This window comes from Lampetra fluviatilis, chromosome 28, assembly GCF_964198595.1.
Source record: "Lampetra fluviatilis chromosome 28, kcLamFluv1.1, whole genome shotgun sequence".
NCBI lineage: Eukaryota > Metazoa > Chordata > Hyperoartia > Petromyzontiformes > Petromyzontidae > Lampetra > Lampetra fluviatilis.
In genome coordinates, this window is record NC_136302.1 from 10,815,714 (window position 1) to 10,828,826 (window position 13,113).

Here is a 13,113-nt window from a genome sequence, read left to right on the forward strand (position 1 = left end):
GGCGACAGATTGGCAGCTGAAGGAGCGAATTCGCCCATGATGAGGGGGGGGGGGGGGGACTGCCGCGGAGATGGAGCGATGAGATGAGGTCACGTGCCGGAGTTTAAAAAAAATTCTGATGGTAACATCACTGGGGCGTGCGCGAGAGATGACCACGTGGTGTGGGAAGATGCCATCCAACAGAGGATAGAAGCTGGCTGGCTCCCAATCCCAATCAGAATCACTTTCAAAATCGCCTGCCTCTGTTCCACTGCCCCACAGGACGGGTTTGCCCTCCGTGACCTCCCAAACCACCACCAGAACTCTCCACAGCTCGACTTAGGAGATACTCTCGAGACCAGAGAGTCCAGACCACTGGTGGCTCCTCCACTACCACCATCTGGCACGACGCCATCCCTCATCCAGATTCGCAGTCCTCACCCTTTGCCTACCTTCAAGCGCTTTCTCAAAACAACATGTTTTTTGTTTGTTTGTTATTTGACTTTTAACCGAGCGGATCTCTGACCTGGACTCCGCACCTCAGTGTCGCTGCACTCGGGCAAAGTGAAAATGTGTGCGAGTTACAAATTAGCATCATCGTTATTGTGGTCATCAACTGCTGCTGCTGCGCCGTTATCTGCCTTCGTTTGGTGGTGGACGGACCCCTCTTGCTCCGAATTGAACAAACGTTGCGTCAGATAACGCCGGGGGATTTCCCGTCGTCTGTATCACTCTGCCAAAGAAAAACTAAAAAAAGTTGTCATTAATCATTAAACGACGCGTGGAGCCAAACCCTCCATTGTTGACTTGTTGGTTAATAGCACCGTGACAGAGATAGCGATGGCTGGCAGGCGACAGTGGGATGGACAATCCGGTAGGGGGATACACAATGACCTCCCGTGATAGTTGACGAACTGAACTTAACAAGAAAACAACAAATTTTGATTTAAAGCTTTCGTGGCTGCAGGGATTCATATTCCAGGTCACGTAGAAGGGAAATAATAAAATAATAAAAATACGAAACAATAACATTCTCACGACGTTTGTGTGCAATAGCCTGATGATGATTGCTTGTGTTGCAGTCGAAACGTCGTGAGAATTTTATTTGTAAAATTTGTATTACTTAATTATTTCCCTTCTACGTGACTTTAACCAAAGAACCAATAATAAGGAAACAACAACCCCCCCCCGCCCACAGTTTTGCACACAAATGCAAATCCTTTCGCCGCTCCCCACTCATCTGGTATGGTCGAGGGGATGGGGACTTTTGCTTGACACGCGAATACCCTGACCAGAGGACTCCACTCCTACTCCCAGAGTCGTCGTACACCCGCCCGGCTTGGCCACAAGTGTCCCTGCTAATGGTTGCGCAACGGGCATGTTTTGCACATCAGCACTCCGCATGCCCAGAGTTCCTAGGAATTGCAGGCATGTGCATTGGCTCTGGACCCCAGCGATCTCCCAGTGGCTATTTTTTTTTGCCCCCCACCCACCCCCGCACGGGCACGAGGAATATCGCGGGTTAGAAAAAATCCCACCGACTCTAACCATTGCGGGAATTGCTTAACTCAGTCGCCCTTCACTTTCCCCTACCCAGCGCAGAGAACGACTGGAGCGGTGTGATGTGTGTACGTGTGTGTGTATGTATGTGTGTGTACGTATGTGTGTGTGTACATGGGGAGCAGTGGTGTAGCGGTTAGCGCGCTGCGCTATGAACCCGGCGACCCGAGTTCGATTCCGGCTCACGGCCAACACCAGTGACGATTATCTGAACCGGTCCTGGGCCTCCCCTAGGTCGACTCAGCCTGAAATGAGTACCTGGTGTGGTGTGTAAACATCGCCACTGGGGAGACAAAGGCGGTCGGGCGTGGTGCTGGCCACCCACCCCCTCGTGTGCCGTGCCGGTCTTCGTAGGTGCTCGCTAACAGCACTTGCCCCTACAGTCTGTTAAGGCAGTCGCTCTCCAACAACAACGGAGGGCGGAGGAGCGACGCTCACAACAACGAGCGGAGCGCCGGGTGGCTAAAGCACAGCAAGTTGGCAGAGGTGGGACAAAGTCATTGTTATGTAAGTCTCAAGTCTTTGCTCTCGAGTCCCGAGTCAAGTCGAGTCAAAGATGAGGCAAGTCCAAGTCGAGTCTGAAGTCATCAAAATCATGACTCGAGTCTGACTCGAGTCCAAGTCGCATGACTCGAGTCCACACCTCTGCAAGTTGGTACAGGTGGTGCATCAGCCACTCATCTCAGTCATCTCAGTCAGTCGGCATCGGGTGCTTGCGTGAATGCGTCGTTCGTGTGCAATTTTTTTCGTGACTTTCTTGGCCAAAGGCCGTAAATGGTTGTGAGGGGGAGCCGCAGGCACTCCCGAACAACCCCTAGTCATCTAAGATTTATTTAAACTTTCTTTCGTGACGTGTAGATTTTTAGATGTAGTGCTTTAGATTTTTTTTTGTGGGGAAGCCTGTTGAATCCTGATTGTGTTATTTGTGTTTTACGGCATTTTTGCTTAATTGGTGGTCGTATGAGTAAATGTGACTGGTTGTTGTGAGTTTGTTCTTGTTTCTTTGGTAATGAGATTGATTTGGGCTATGCGATGTCTATTTGTGATGCAGCATCCTGTCATACTGCGTAATAGTGGTACATCCTTGATGGTTTCCTGTCTCTGCAATTAGTGTATTGTAACTCTCATAGGTGTTGAGCCTCGTGTTAAATCACGTTATTCCACTCGATATAGGCTGTGAATATGGGGTGGTTACGTTGAATGACAATAGCCTATAGCCCTAGTGTCATGGTGAGGTTATTCGAAGGCGGTTTAATTGCGGAAGGATAGCACTGAAGGCCTAGGTGTAAAATACACGGCCAGCCACTGGGTTTCAAATGATGCGGCGGCCCTCACACTGATGATGTCTTATTGGCGAAAGTGGCCACCTCCTCTGGAAATTAGCGAAGAACACTGGCCTACTGAATTAAAGTTTTCCAACTCTGGAATGGTTTTGACTGCCTGGGTCACCGCAAGAGTGTGGCTGGAAACCATTACTCACTATGCCACACGGGTTGATGCAGAAATAAGTAAGAGTTATTTTATTATTCACATTGTAAAACACACCCTCGTCTATTCATTGCCCGTTTCTTACCTTATTTATGTTCACTCAGCAGTATAAATGGGTACGCAACAGTCGGTCAATTGGCAGGTCACGTGTGGTGGGGTAAAGTGTGGGCACCATCACCTCTTTCAAGGCGTCAGGCCAGCGTAGAAGAGTAGGCCAAAAACACCCTCTAGAGGTGCTGCAATTATGCACTGCCAAAAGGCCGTGGGCCTGATGGTTGTGTAAATGTTTAGTTTTTTTACGTAGAGTCAGCTAAATGGAGAAATTGCTTATCTATTTTGCCTAGACGTGAAAATACCTCTGTGAGTCTTAAATACTGTAAGGCTAAGTGCTGTTAGTGAGCACCTATTACATACGTACAGTAAAGCCAGCATCGCTCACAAGGGAGTGATGTGGCCGCCTTTGTCTTCCGGGTGCGAATACGAATACGAATCGAGGATACACTCACTTGAGGCTGAATCCACCTCGACGAGACCCAGAACAGGTTCAGATACCAGGGTCAGAAATCAAGGTCAGGTCACCAGTATTGTACCACGAAGAGCAAACCACTGCAAAGACAAAATATCCCTTGTCCAGCCTTAATAGACTATCGGGCCAAGTGCTGATAGCGAGCACCTATGAAGGCCGGCACGGCACACGAGGGGTGGGTGGCGACGACCATTCCCAAAAACACACGTGCGCCAGTACTGTATATAGATGCCCTCTTTGTATACATGGTGCGTGCTAAGTGACATTATGCCACTATGCCATGTGCGTTTGCATGCACGCCCAGACAGCAGACGCTCCGGCCCAGGAAATTATTTTGTTTTCGACGTCTCAAGTTTCACGACCCACTCTCCTTCCATCCTAACCCCCAACCCACCCCCCCCCGAATCTTCCGTCCATCCACACTCCTCTCTGACTCCCAGCCAGGAGGGAGGTGGGGGGGTGTGGATGGGCAGCTGTTCTCATAGGCGTGGGAACAAAGGGGATGGAGAGAACAGAGGCGGGGAGGCATTGCCTCTTTCCCAACCATTTGACTGGGAAGGAAACAGGAAATCGTATGCCTTGTCTTCTTCAGGAGCCCTGTTGGCTACTTGCCCTTCCGCTGTCCCCCCCTCATTCTTCACATCACAACCTCGACATAAGCAACCTCGCACATTGCAGTCAACTCTCTAAACTAAACTTTTGTTTTTATTTTACCAGGTAAGGCCCATTGAGTTATACAGCTCTTTTTCAGAAGCTACCTGGCCACAAATGACAGCTCAACGGAGTGGCTGGTCATCGTGTGGAAATGTATAGCAGCCAAATACTCTAAACGCGTGATGTTGGGTTCTAAATGTGGAGGGAAAAAAAACGGAGGACCCGGAGAAAAATCCACGCGACTCCGGGGAGAACATGCAAACTCCAAATATACAGCAGGCGTCAGGGTCGGGTTCGCACCCACGAGCTCCTGTAGACCAGGCCACCGTGCCCCTCCCCCAAGTTGGCGATTATCCAGGGTAATGGGGGATGGGGGAGTGTCCCGAAAAAAACAAAATGGGGATATTGCGAAACGTAATGTAAATGTGGCTTCAGCAACTCAGAGCATTCGTTGTTTACCTTCACAGCACGGGTTGGAGGTGGTAATGCAGAATGTCATCGTCGGTTGCCATTGCCTCTGAGTAGTTGGTTTACACGCTGATGGGTGTGTAGCCATGTGGGCATTGAGTCGTTGACCCCCCCCCCCCCGTACGAGTGAGGAGCAGCGAATAATTAAACGAGCACACGCCCCAGGATTAAGATTTTAGATTTGTTTCCTGGATATTCCGCCACGGGCAATCGAGAATGCATTTTAACAGGCCAAACGCCCCACAGATCTTCGCATAATGAGATTGGTGGCTGGATGGTCGGCATGGAATGGTTTCACGGTCGAGAGATTTGATGAACTGTCACGATTCGCGGTTGTGATTTCATTGAACAATCAGTCGTACAATTTTTGCCCGTCGCGTTTTAATTGTTTCTGACTTGTTCCGTTTCGTTCTCTCAGCTATGTTCACGTCATTGGCCTGCTACGAGTACCAATCGCACTAACAACCAGTGTAAGGAATCAAATTAAACAGTGAACCCTTAAAACCAGTAACAGCAGACAGCGTTTAGGATTTTTACAACGCAGTTGAAATGCCAAAGGATACAAAATTTTAACAACAAAAAATCTACTTTCATGTTACCAAGTAAGGCTGCAACAGCCAAACTAAAGAAACTCATCGAATAAGATACTGAGCGGAGTGGGAGAAACATCCAAAGCCATGGTCGATGGTTGCCTTGCTTATGCTATACCACCCTGAGGCACCGCTACTACATATTACATACTAACAGTTGACCTTTTTCACGAAAGTAAACGTAAACCCGACATACAGTAATCTATTTTGTTTACCCAAGTGCTGCTAAAAATAGAAACGACCTGGTGATACAGTGGATGGACCAAGCCAGAATAAGCCCGCCCTATGGCTGGTAGGGTGATGATGTCTAAATCACAATCACAGTGCCAACACGTGGCCATTCAGACACACAAAATGGCAGTGGGTCCATGTTATTTCTTCAGTTTGCAAACCAAACAAAAAAAACTATTCCGAACTTTTTACTTAAAGAATTTGAGGCATGGGAAGAGGGCTTTGAAAATAGTCTAGGATTAGCGTTGTGGGAATAAAACGGGGTAATTTTTCTCTCTCATTTAAATTAAAGGCAATACACGGCTTATCCCGCCTGCCATGCAGACAGGATGAGCCATTATATGACTCAGTATGATGTGGTCGACAGGCTCATGGATGGACAAATAAAAATGAGTTTGGATTTCTAAATCACTGTATCTAAAATACAATGTCATACTACACTACAGGGGTTACACGTGGTATCAGACAGTAGAGACATTCAAACTCGTCTTATCTGCGACCCTATTACCTGCAACTCATTGTATTTACAGTATTATTCCTTCCCATATTCTTCCTTTATCCGCATTTCCCCCCCTTCCTCCATTGTGTAACGGCTTTCGATTACAATATTCGCAATACAAATTTTTACAGATAAGTGCAGTTCATCAGCAAATTCATCATTTTAATCCCAATTATATACAATGTTTTTTTTGCCGATGAGTGAAATAAATGTATCGATAACCTCGTAGATAACAGGATCTGCAATTTATGTAGCCGACATCACTGTGAATACATTAGCACGGTTGGCTACGTACGGTGCAAAAGAAATTCAACATACATACATTATAGAACGGCTGGAAAGTCTCTATGCCTGTGTTAACAGACTCGCCACATTCGTCAATAACACTGCCTTAAAATGAAAATATATAATAGGTGACGTTTCAGGCAATATCCCTTCCTCATAGCACGTAAAACATGGATGTTTATAGATGTTAAATGTTTACTGTAAACGTGATATGCGCAGGTAGATGCTGTGAAAATGTCTTATCACTGATCTACTTACTGTACTGCTTGCTATTCCATGGTGGTGGTGTTGATGTTTGCGTAGTGTAGCATTGCAATGTTCCACTTCAGTAAAAACAAAAATAAAACATTGTATTGTTCAACTGATATGCTGTACTTCCCCCTGCCACAGATATCGATTTTCCACTAACTGTGAGTGTCAAATCGCATCAGATTTTACTTGTGGCAAGACATTTATCGGTAACTCGGAATTGAATCTAAGTCGTGGGGTTTCTAGTAAATTACTATTACTACACTTTGTCTTCTTTGACAACACTGTACAGTACTACTATTCCCATTGCAGAAAAACTCATTAATATTTTCCCCTTATCTTGAACTGCTTTTAATGTCAGGAGGTATAGGTGCAGCCCTGCAATTATAATACTCGCAGCAGTGTTGTAATGTATTTAAACCGCTGCTGGAAGTAGGGGCTCAACTAAAGGGAGCTCTACAGAGCACCTTCAGAGGGTGCTTTGGCCTACTCTTCCATGCTGGAAGAGGTGGGAGTGCCCACACTTTACCCTACCAACCTGCGTACATAGGCATGAAGGTATTTCAGATTTAAGAAACTTGCCACCATCGTTTCAAATGGCACAGTTACAGAACTATTGCTCTGTAGCATAGTACAATGCGGTGAAATGAATTTTACAATCATTTCAAGCCCAGTATTGTGCTATTACACCACGACAACAATTATTACCCAGTCAGCATGCCAACGTTAGGTGAACGTTGACATGTGGTTGGAACAATAGGCCCAATGTTGGCCCAATGTTCCGTGTTTGTTGGCCCAACGTTCCGTGTTTGTTGCGAACCCTTAAATTTTAAACTACGTAAGTGGAAGAAAAAAAAACACACATTTACCACTTAAGGGTGTCTTATACAACTGTCTACAGAAGACATAAAGGGCCTGTCTAACAGGTTAATGTGACAATTTATTTACTGTATAAAAACAAAGCATGGGCCAGGAGCCAAAGTCTCTCGTGTTGTTTAGTGGTTAACAGCACTTGAAGGTGCTATTTACAACCTCGGCGTTGACTCTTAACATTTCAAACCAAGTGGAAAAAATACCATTTTGCACTTAAAGGTGTCTTAGACAACAACTGTGTTACAGGTGACAGAGAGGGTCCCGTCTAACAGGTTAATGTGACAATTCTTCTACAGTGCCACCGTAGAAGAAAAAAAACCCCCACAAACCTAAGCAAATGCCAGGACACCAAGTCGTCTCTGGCCTCGTTTAATGGTTAACAACAGATCTTGGGCGGCTGGATGTCGTTACTTGGGCAGGGTACACGAGAGAAGGGGATTTCCCCAGCTGATTTATGACGCAACCATTTTCCAGCTGAGAGCAACAGGGCTTTATGGCTTCGATGGCAGCCAAGACGAGAGAATTCAGCCGTTTGTGTTTGAAATAAGGGACTCAATATCGAGGATTCCTGATTACCACCTAGTAGGCTTTTGCGACCGATATTATTAATAGTAAAGTTTTTTGGGGGGGGGGTTAGATCGCCTAAGTAGAAATGTGTCGTCGTTAACACGCCACCACCCGACACAGCCAATTAGTAAGCTTTGACACGTAAACAGAACTTAGCCAATTAGTTACTACTTCTGCCCACCAGTGTGTTGGAGAGTAAATCCACAACATTTTTACAAATTGAGAATTTCTGGCATAAAATCGCCCGATGATGCTGGATGTAATTACCAGCGAAACGTCGTAAACACCAGGTGGGCTAAAGTCGTAACTAATTGGCACGTTTTGTTTACGTGATGAACCCTTACTAATTGGCTGTGTCGGGTGGTGGCGGGTCAACGACACATTTATACTGACGAGATCTAACCCAGAAAAAAAACATGAATCGAGGAATACATTGATCCTCGATTATTGATGATCCTATTATCCTCGATTGTTTTCTTCATAATGTTCGATTTTACTCCAATTGTCCGTTGAGGGACGGGAGAGGGAAACCACTGGAGATTGTGAAATTATGAACACTGATGCCGCAGATTATGAGTTCTTTTTTGCAGACCCAATGGCCACATCGGATAATAGGAGTCGCATAATAGGATTCCTGATAAAAGTAAGTTGTCCTGTATTCTTAAATAACAGTTTACTGAATTAAACAATCCAGTAACAAAAATTAATGCTGTACAGTAATTCTCAATAATACTGTACTCTGCAGTACTGTACATAAATACCAAATACTGTAGGCACAGTGATCGTATAAAACTGTACTTTATATTAGATCAATAAGTAATACAGTTATACAGTGCTCTGAAAACACCCTTTTTGGTGACAGAGCAAAATGGAGCTGAATGTAAAGTATGAGCTGAATATTGCACAGTAATCTTTTATACCAAAGGTGCAGATTTTTTCGTCAGAAAATCAGCCTGAAGCACTCCTGATCATAACCCCTAGCACTATTCTAATTCTTGAACCCCTAAATAATCAATCCAGACCCGAAACCCTATATACCTTAAACCGCTAATGATAACCGCTTAACTCCCAACACTCACATCTTCATCCTAAACCGCTGAACCATTACCCCCTCACTTCATAACAGTAAACCGGTGATAATGAAATATAAAAAAGTAAAGGCCATACAGTACATTCAATCGTAACGATGTTATTTTAAACTACAGCTCATATTTTACAATTGTACTTTAATCATTATTACTTTATGGTCAACCAACTCTCATGGCCACCAACACAAGTGTGGGGGAGGCCTTTAATCCAGGATTTGTATCAACTAACAGAAACAGCCCTAAAGGTTTATTACCTTTACTATCATAAAACAACGGTATATATTGCACATTCAGTCTAACATCTGAACACTACCCACTAGGTCAACTAGATTTTGGCCAAATTAGTTAAAATGTGAAAATCTAAAATGGTCATTGGGCAAGGTGCTAAAGGGTGTCTGGACTATGAAATGGCACAGTTATAGAACGACTGTACTGTCCTGTAGCATAGTACAATGCGGTAAAATTAATTGTACAATCATTTCAATCAACCACGTCAATCTTGGGTGAATACAGCAATAATTACTTCATCACAATCAGTATTCTGTTATCACGATACCATTTGAGATATTGCTTTATTGTAATCAAGGAAAACTTGAAATTATTCACCAATAACACTGCCTTAATATGAAAACGTATATAATAGGCAACTTTTCGGTCAATATCCTTTCTTCCTAGCACATAACAGCAGTCTGAGAGATAAGGGGCCTGATAAGACTGCACGATACACAATGGGGTCATGGTGTACACCATGGTGTAGAGTTTGAGAGATAAGGGCGCCTGTGAAGACTGCACACACACTGTGTCGGCATGGTGTAAACCATGGGGTATAGTTTGAGAGATAAGGGCGCCTGTGAAGACTGCACACACATAGTGGGGGCATAGTGTACACCATGGTGGATCGTCCATAAATTAAGTTTTTTGTGTTGGATCGCGTAAATATGAATGTGTCCTTAAACCACTCGATACAGCCAATAAGTATGTTTTGCCACGTAAACAAAACATAACAATTCGTTACTAGTACAGCACACCGGTGTGTTGGAGAGTAAACCCACAACATTTACAAATCGACTACATTGGAGAGTAAACCCACAACATTTACAATTTGTTTCTAGTGCAGTTTCCAACTGTTATCCATTCTCTCTGGCCTCTCTTGCATAACTATAGGACCCATATAGAAACTTATCAGACCCTATGGCGAGTAGTGCAATCTCCAACTCCAATCGACCATATCTCTTTCTCTGGACTCTTGATGTGATTAGAATCAGAATCTCTATTTCGACTGCAGGAGGAATCCGATGAGCTATGAAGTCTCTTTTCAGTCGGGGCGTGTCAGCGAGTTACAACAACAAACAACACAAGAACGGCCATTTGCCGAAATGTCACTGATGTAATATTTTTTTACTTTGAAGGCTACGGTGTTATTGACGAATGTGTTGCGTTTGTTGCTGTCAACTTAATTGATCTGTCCCTCAGAAAACATAACAATATAGAAGTTTTCATTTGACACAACTCCATCAGCCTTATCTATGGCTTTCTGTGAGTACAGCACAACATTTCAACAGCACTGATTAACACAAAGCTGTGCATGGGGCTTCCACGTTTACTGTCTCATCGGTGGACGGTCACGCAGTATCGTCTCATGTTGCGTGTCCTAAATCAACGCCCCTGAAATGAAGCACAACACAGAAGGCTGTAGGGGCTGTCTTGGATGAACATTTATTTATGCTGGAGAAATCCAATGATCTGTGAAGCTCTTAAAGGAAAAAAAAACTAGTTTTAAACGTGGAGACAGATACATGAAGGAGACGTATAGTTTTCGTTTAAAAAAACAGATTTGTTATTTATATTCGCCATAAAGACGTTAAACACATATAGCTAAGAGTATTAATTTAGGTTAAACTCTTCACAGGTAATGGAGGGGGGCGGGGCCACATTTAACAAGCCCCCCCCAACACGTCGGGTGACGTCACCCCAAACACGCGACCCGATTAGAATTCCCACGCCGCATAAGTCGCTCCCGCGCGGCGGTTGGCCGGCGCCGCGATCACGTGACACCCCCCCACCCTCGCCCTGCCCATCGGCGCCGTCGATCCTTATGCGCGCTAGTAAATGCAAACGTGTGGGCAAAACTCATGCTGTGCGGACGCGTGGTCTCGCTGCAGTTTTTCCGTCTTCTCTTAACAAACAAACAAACTCTAATCAACGTTAACGGACTTCACCGTGCTACGGTGAACAAGGCCACGAACCGAAGAAAGGTTTGGAGTCTGTGGTTTTAAATTCACCAAAGGGGGTCACCGCTTTTAAGGCGCTTCAGTGAGCGGGACGCGCGGTATAGCAGTTTGGCGGGGTTTCTCCTCACAACAAACCCACAAACTTCACCGTTCTACAGTCGGCTAAGAGGCTGCAGCACACCGAAGCCGAGGAAAAAGAAAGCCCGGGTAAGTGTGTCGGCGTTGAATTTGGAGTCTGTAGTTTTAATTCGAAGTTGGTTGAGTGGTGATGGTTGTTGTAAGGCCCCCGATGCCGCTTTCACCGCAGAATGCATTGGGGCCTACAGTGTTTTAAAGCGGTTTGTGGATAATGTAAATATGCTGTTGAGTGCCGCCTCCGTTGTCGTCTTTGCTTAAATTCATTCAAACTTTTGCGCCGGTTCTTGGTTGTTGTAGATGTCGAAGTTCTCGCTCGAGGCAATGGGAGACGGGACGGGTGGAAAATCTCTTTAACATTTTGCCTTCCATTGTGTGTGTAACGTGGGGGTGGGTGGGTAACCCCTCTTCCCCCTTCCCCCTCCCCTCACCCCCCTTCCCCCCCTCCACTCACCCCCCTTCCCCCCCTCCCCTCACCCCCCTTCCCCCCCTCCCCTCACCCCCCTTCCCCCCCTCCCCTCACCTCCCTTCCCCCCCTCCCCTCACCCCCCTTCCCCCCCTCACCCCCCTTCCCCCCCTCCCCTCACCCCCCTTCCCCCCCTCCCCTCACTCCCCTTCCCCCCCTCCCCTCACTCCCCTTCCCCCCCTCCCCTCACTCCCCTTCCCCCCTCCTCTCACCCCCCCTTCCCCCCTCCTCTCACCCCCCCTTCCCCCCTCCTCTCACCCCCCCTTCCCCCTCTCCTCACTCATCTTCCCCCCTCCCCTCACCCCCCTCACCTCACCCCCCTCCCCTCACCCCCCTCCCCTCTACCCCCCTTCCCCCCCTCCCCTCTACCCTCCTTCCCCCCCTCCCCTCTACCCCCTCCCCTCTACCCCCCTTCCCCCCCCTCCCCTCTACCCCCCTTCCCCCCTCCCCTCTACCCCCCTTCCCCCCTCCCCTCTACCACCCTTCCCCCCCACCCGGCTCCCCCCTTCCCCCCCCATCCCCTCCCCCACTCCCCCCCTTCCTCCCTTCCCCACCCCCCTTCCTCTACCAAAGTTCTTCAATCGTGGTAAGTCCACCGCTGGATGAAGTCTTGAAGTCATTGCGCTCTCTCGCGTCTCCTCCACGCTGCTGGTTGGAGCGCCCTTTGCTTTCCGATGCGCTTCGTTACCGTGACTGCCCGCTCCGTTAGTATCCTTCGCGGTCGTCCAATCCATCCGTGCTGCTATAGGCTCAAGTGTCCTGGGCCCAAGCGGCCCACTTGTTTAGCTTTTAAATTTGGATTAAACTGCATACTTTCTCCAATGCATTTAAAACTTGTAACGATTATACATTGGTGTGTCGTTTGAAATGTAACGAGTGTGTGCCGTGCAATACGTTAAGCCTCCGGATTATTGTGCAGTACTGTGCAGTGTTTACATGTGCAGCCTTTGTTTGCAATCCACTGCTAGATGAGCCCCCCCCCACCTACTTCTGTGAATATTTATTTGACCATACTTCACCACCCTGAGTGCGTATTTTTGTAGGCGGGGGAGCATAGACGGAGTTCAGTACACTACAACAACAATGGATTTCGCTGTACCGCCATCTCCTGACCACAGCGTAGCCCTGCTTATTAGCATAAGTCCATTGCATTTTATTTATTTATTTACTGAGTCAAACCTAAGACGGTGTTATTCTATTATATTGTTTGCGTATGATGGCAGT

General features: G+C 46.5%; 1 protein-coding gene across 3 annotated transcripts in view; it reads left to right on the plus strand.

Moving 5' to 3' along the window:
• Window positions 1–13,113, plus strand: part of LOC144942774 (tumor protein 63-like) — a 44,692-nt gene that overhangs the window by 10,685 nt on the left and 20,894 nt on the right. Inside the window, exon 1 of one of the 3 annotated variants that reach the window (XM_078869687.1) lies at window positions 11,185–11,495. The exons of the other annotated variants lie outside the window; for them this stretch is intronic. The gene's annotated coding sequence lies outside the window, so the exon portion shown is untranslated. Of the gene's footprint in view, window positions 1–11,184; window positions 11,496–13,113 lie in introns of those variants that run through there. 3 annotated transcript variants of the gene reach the window in all.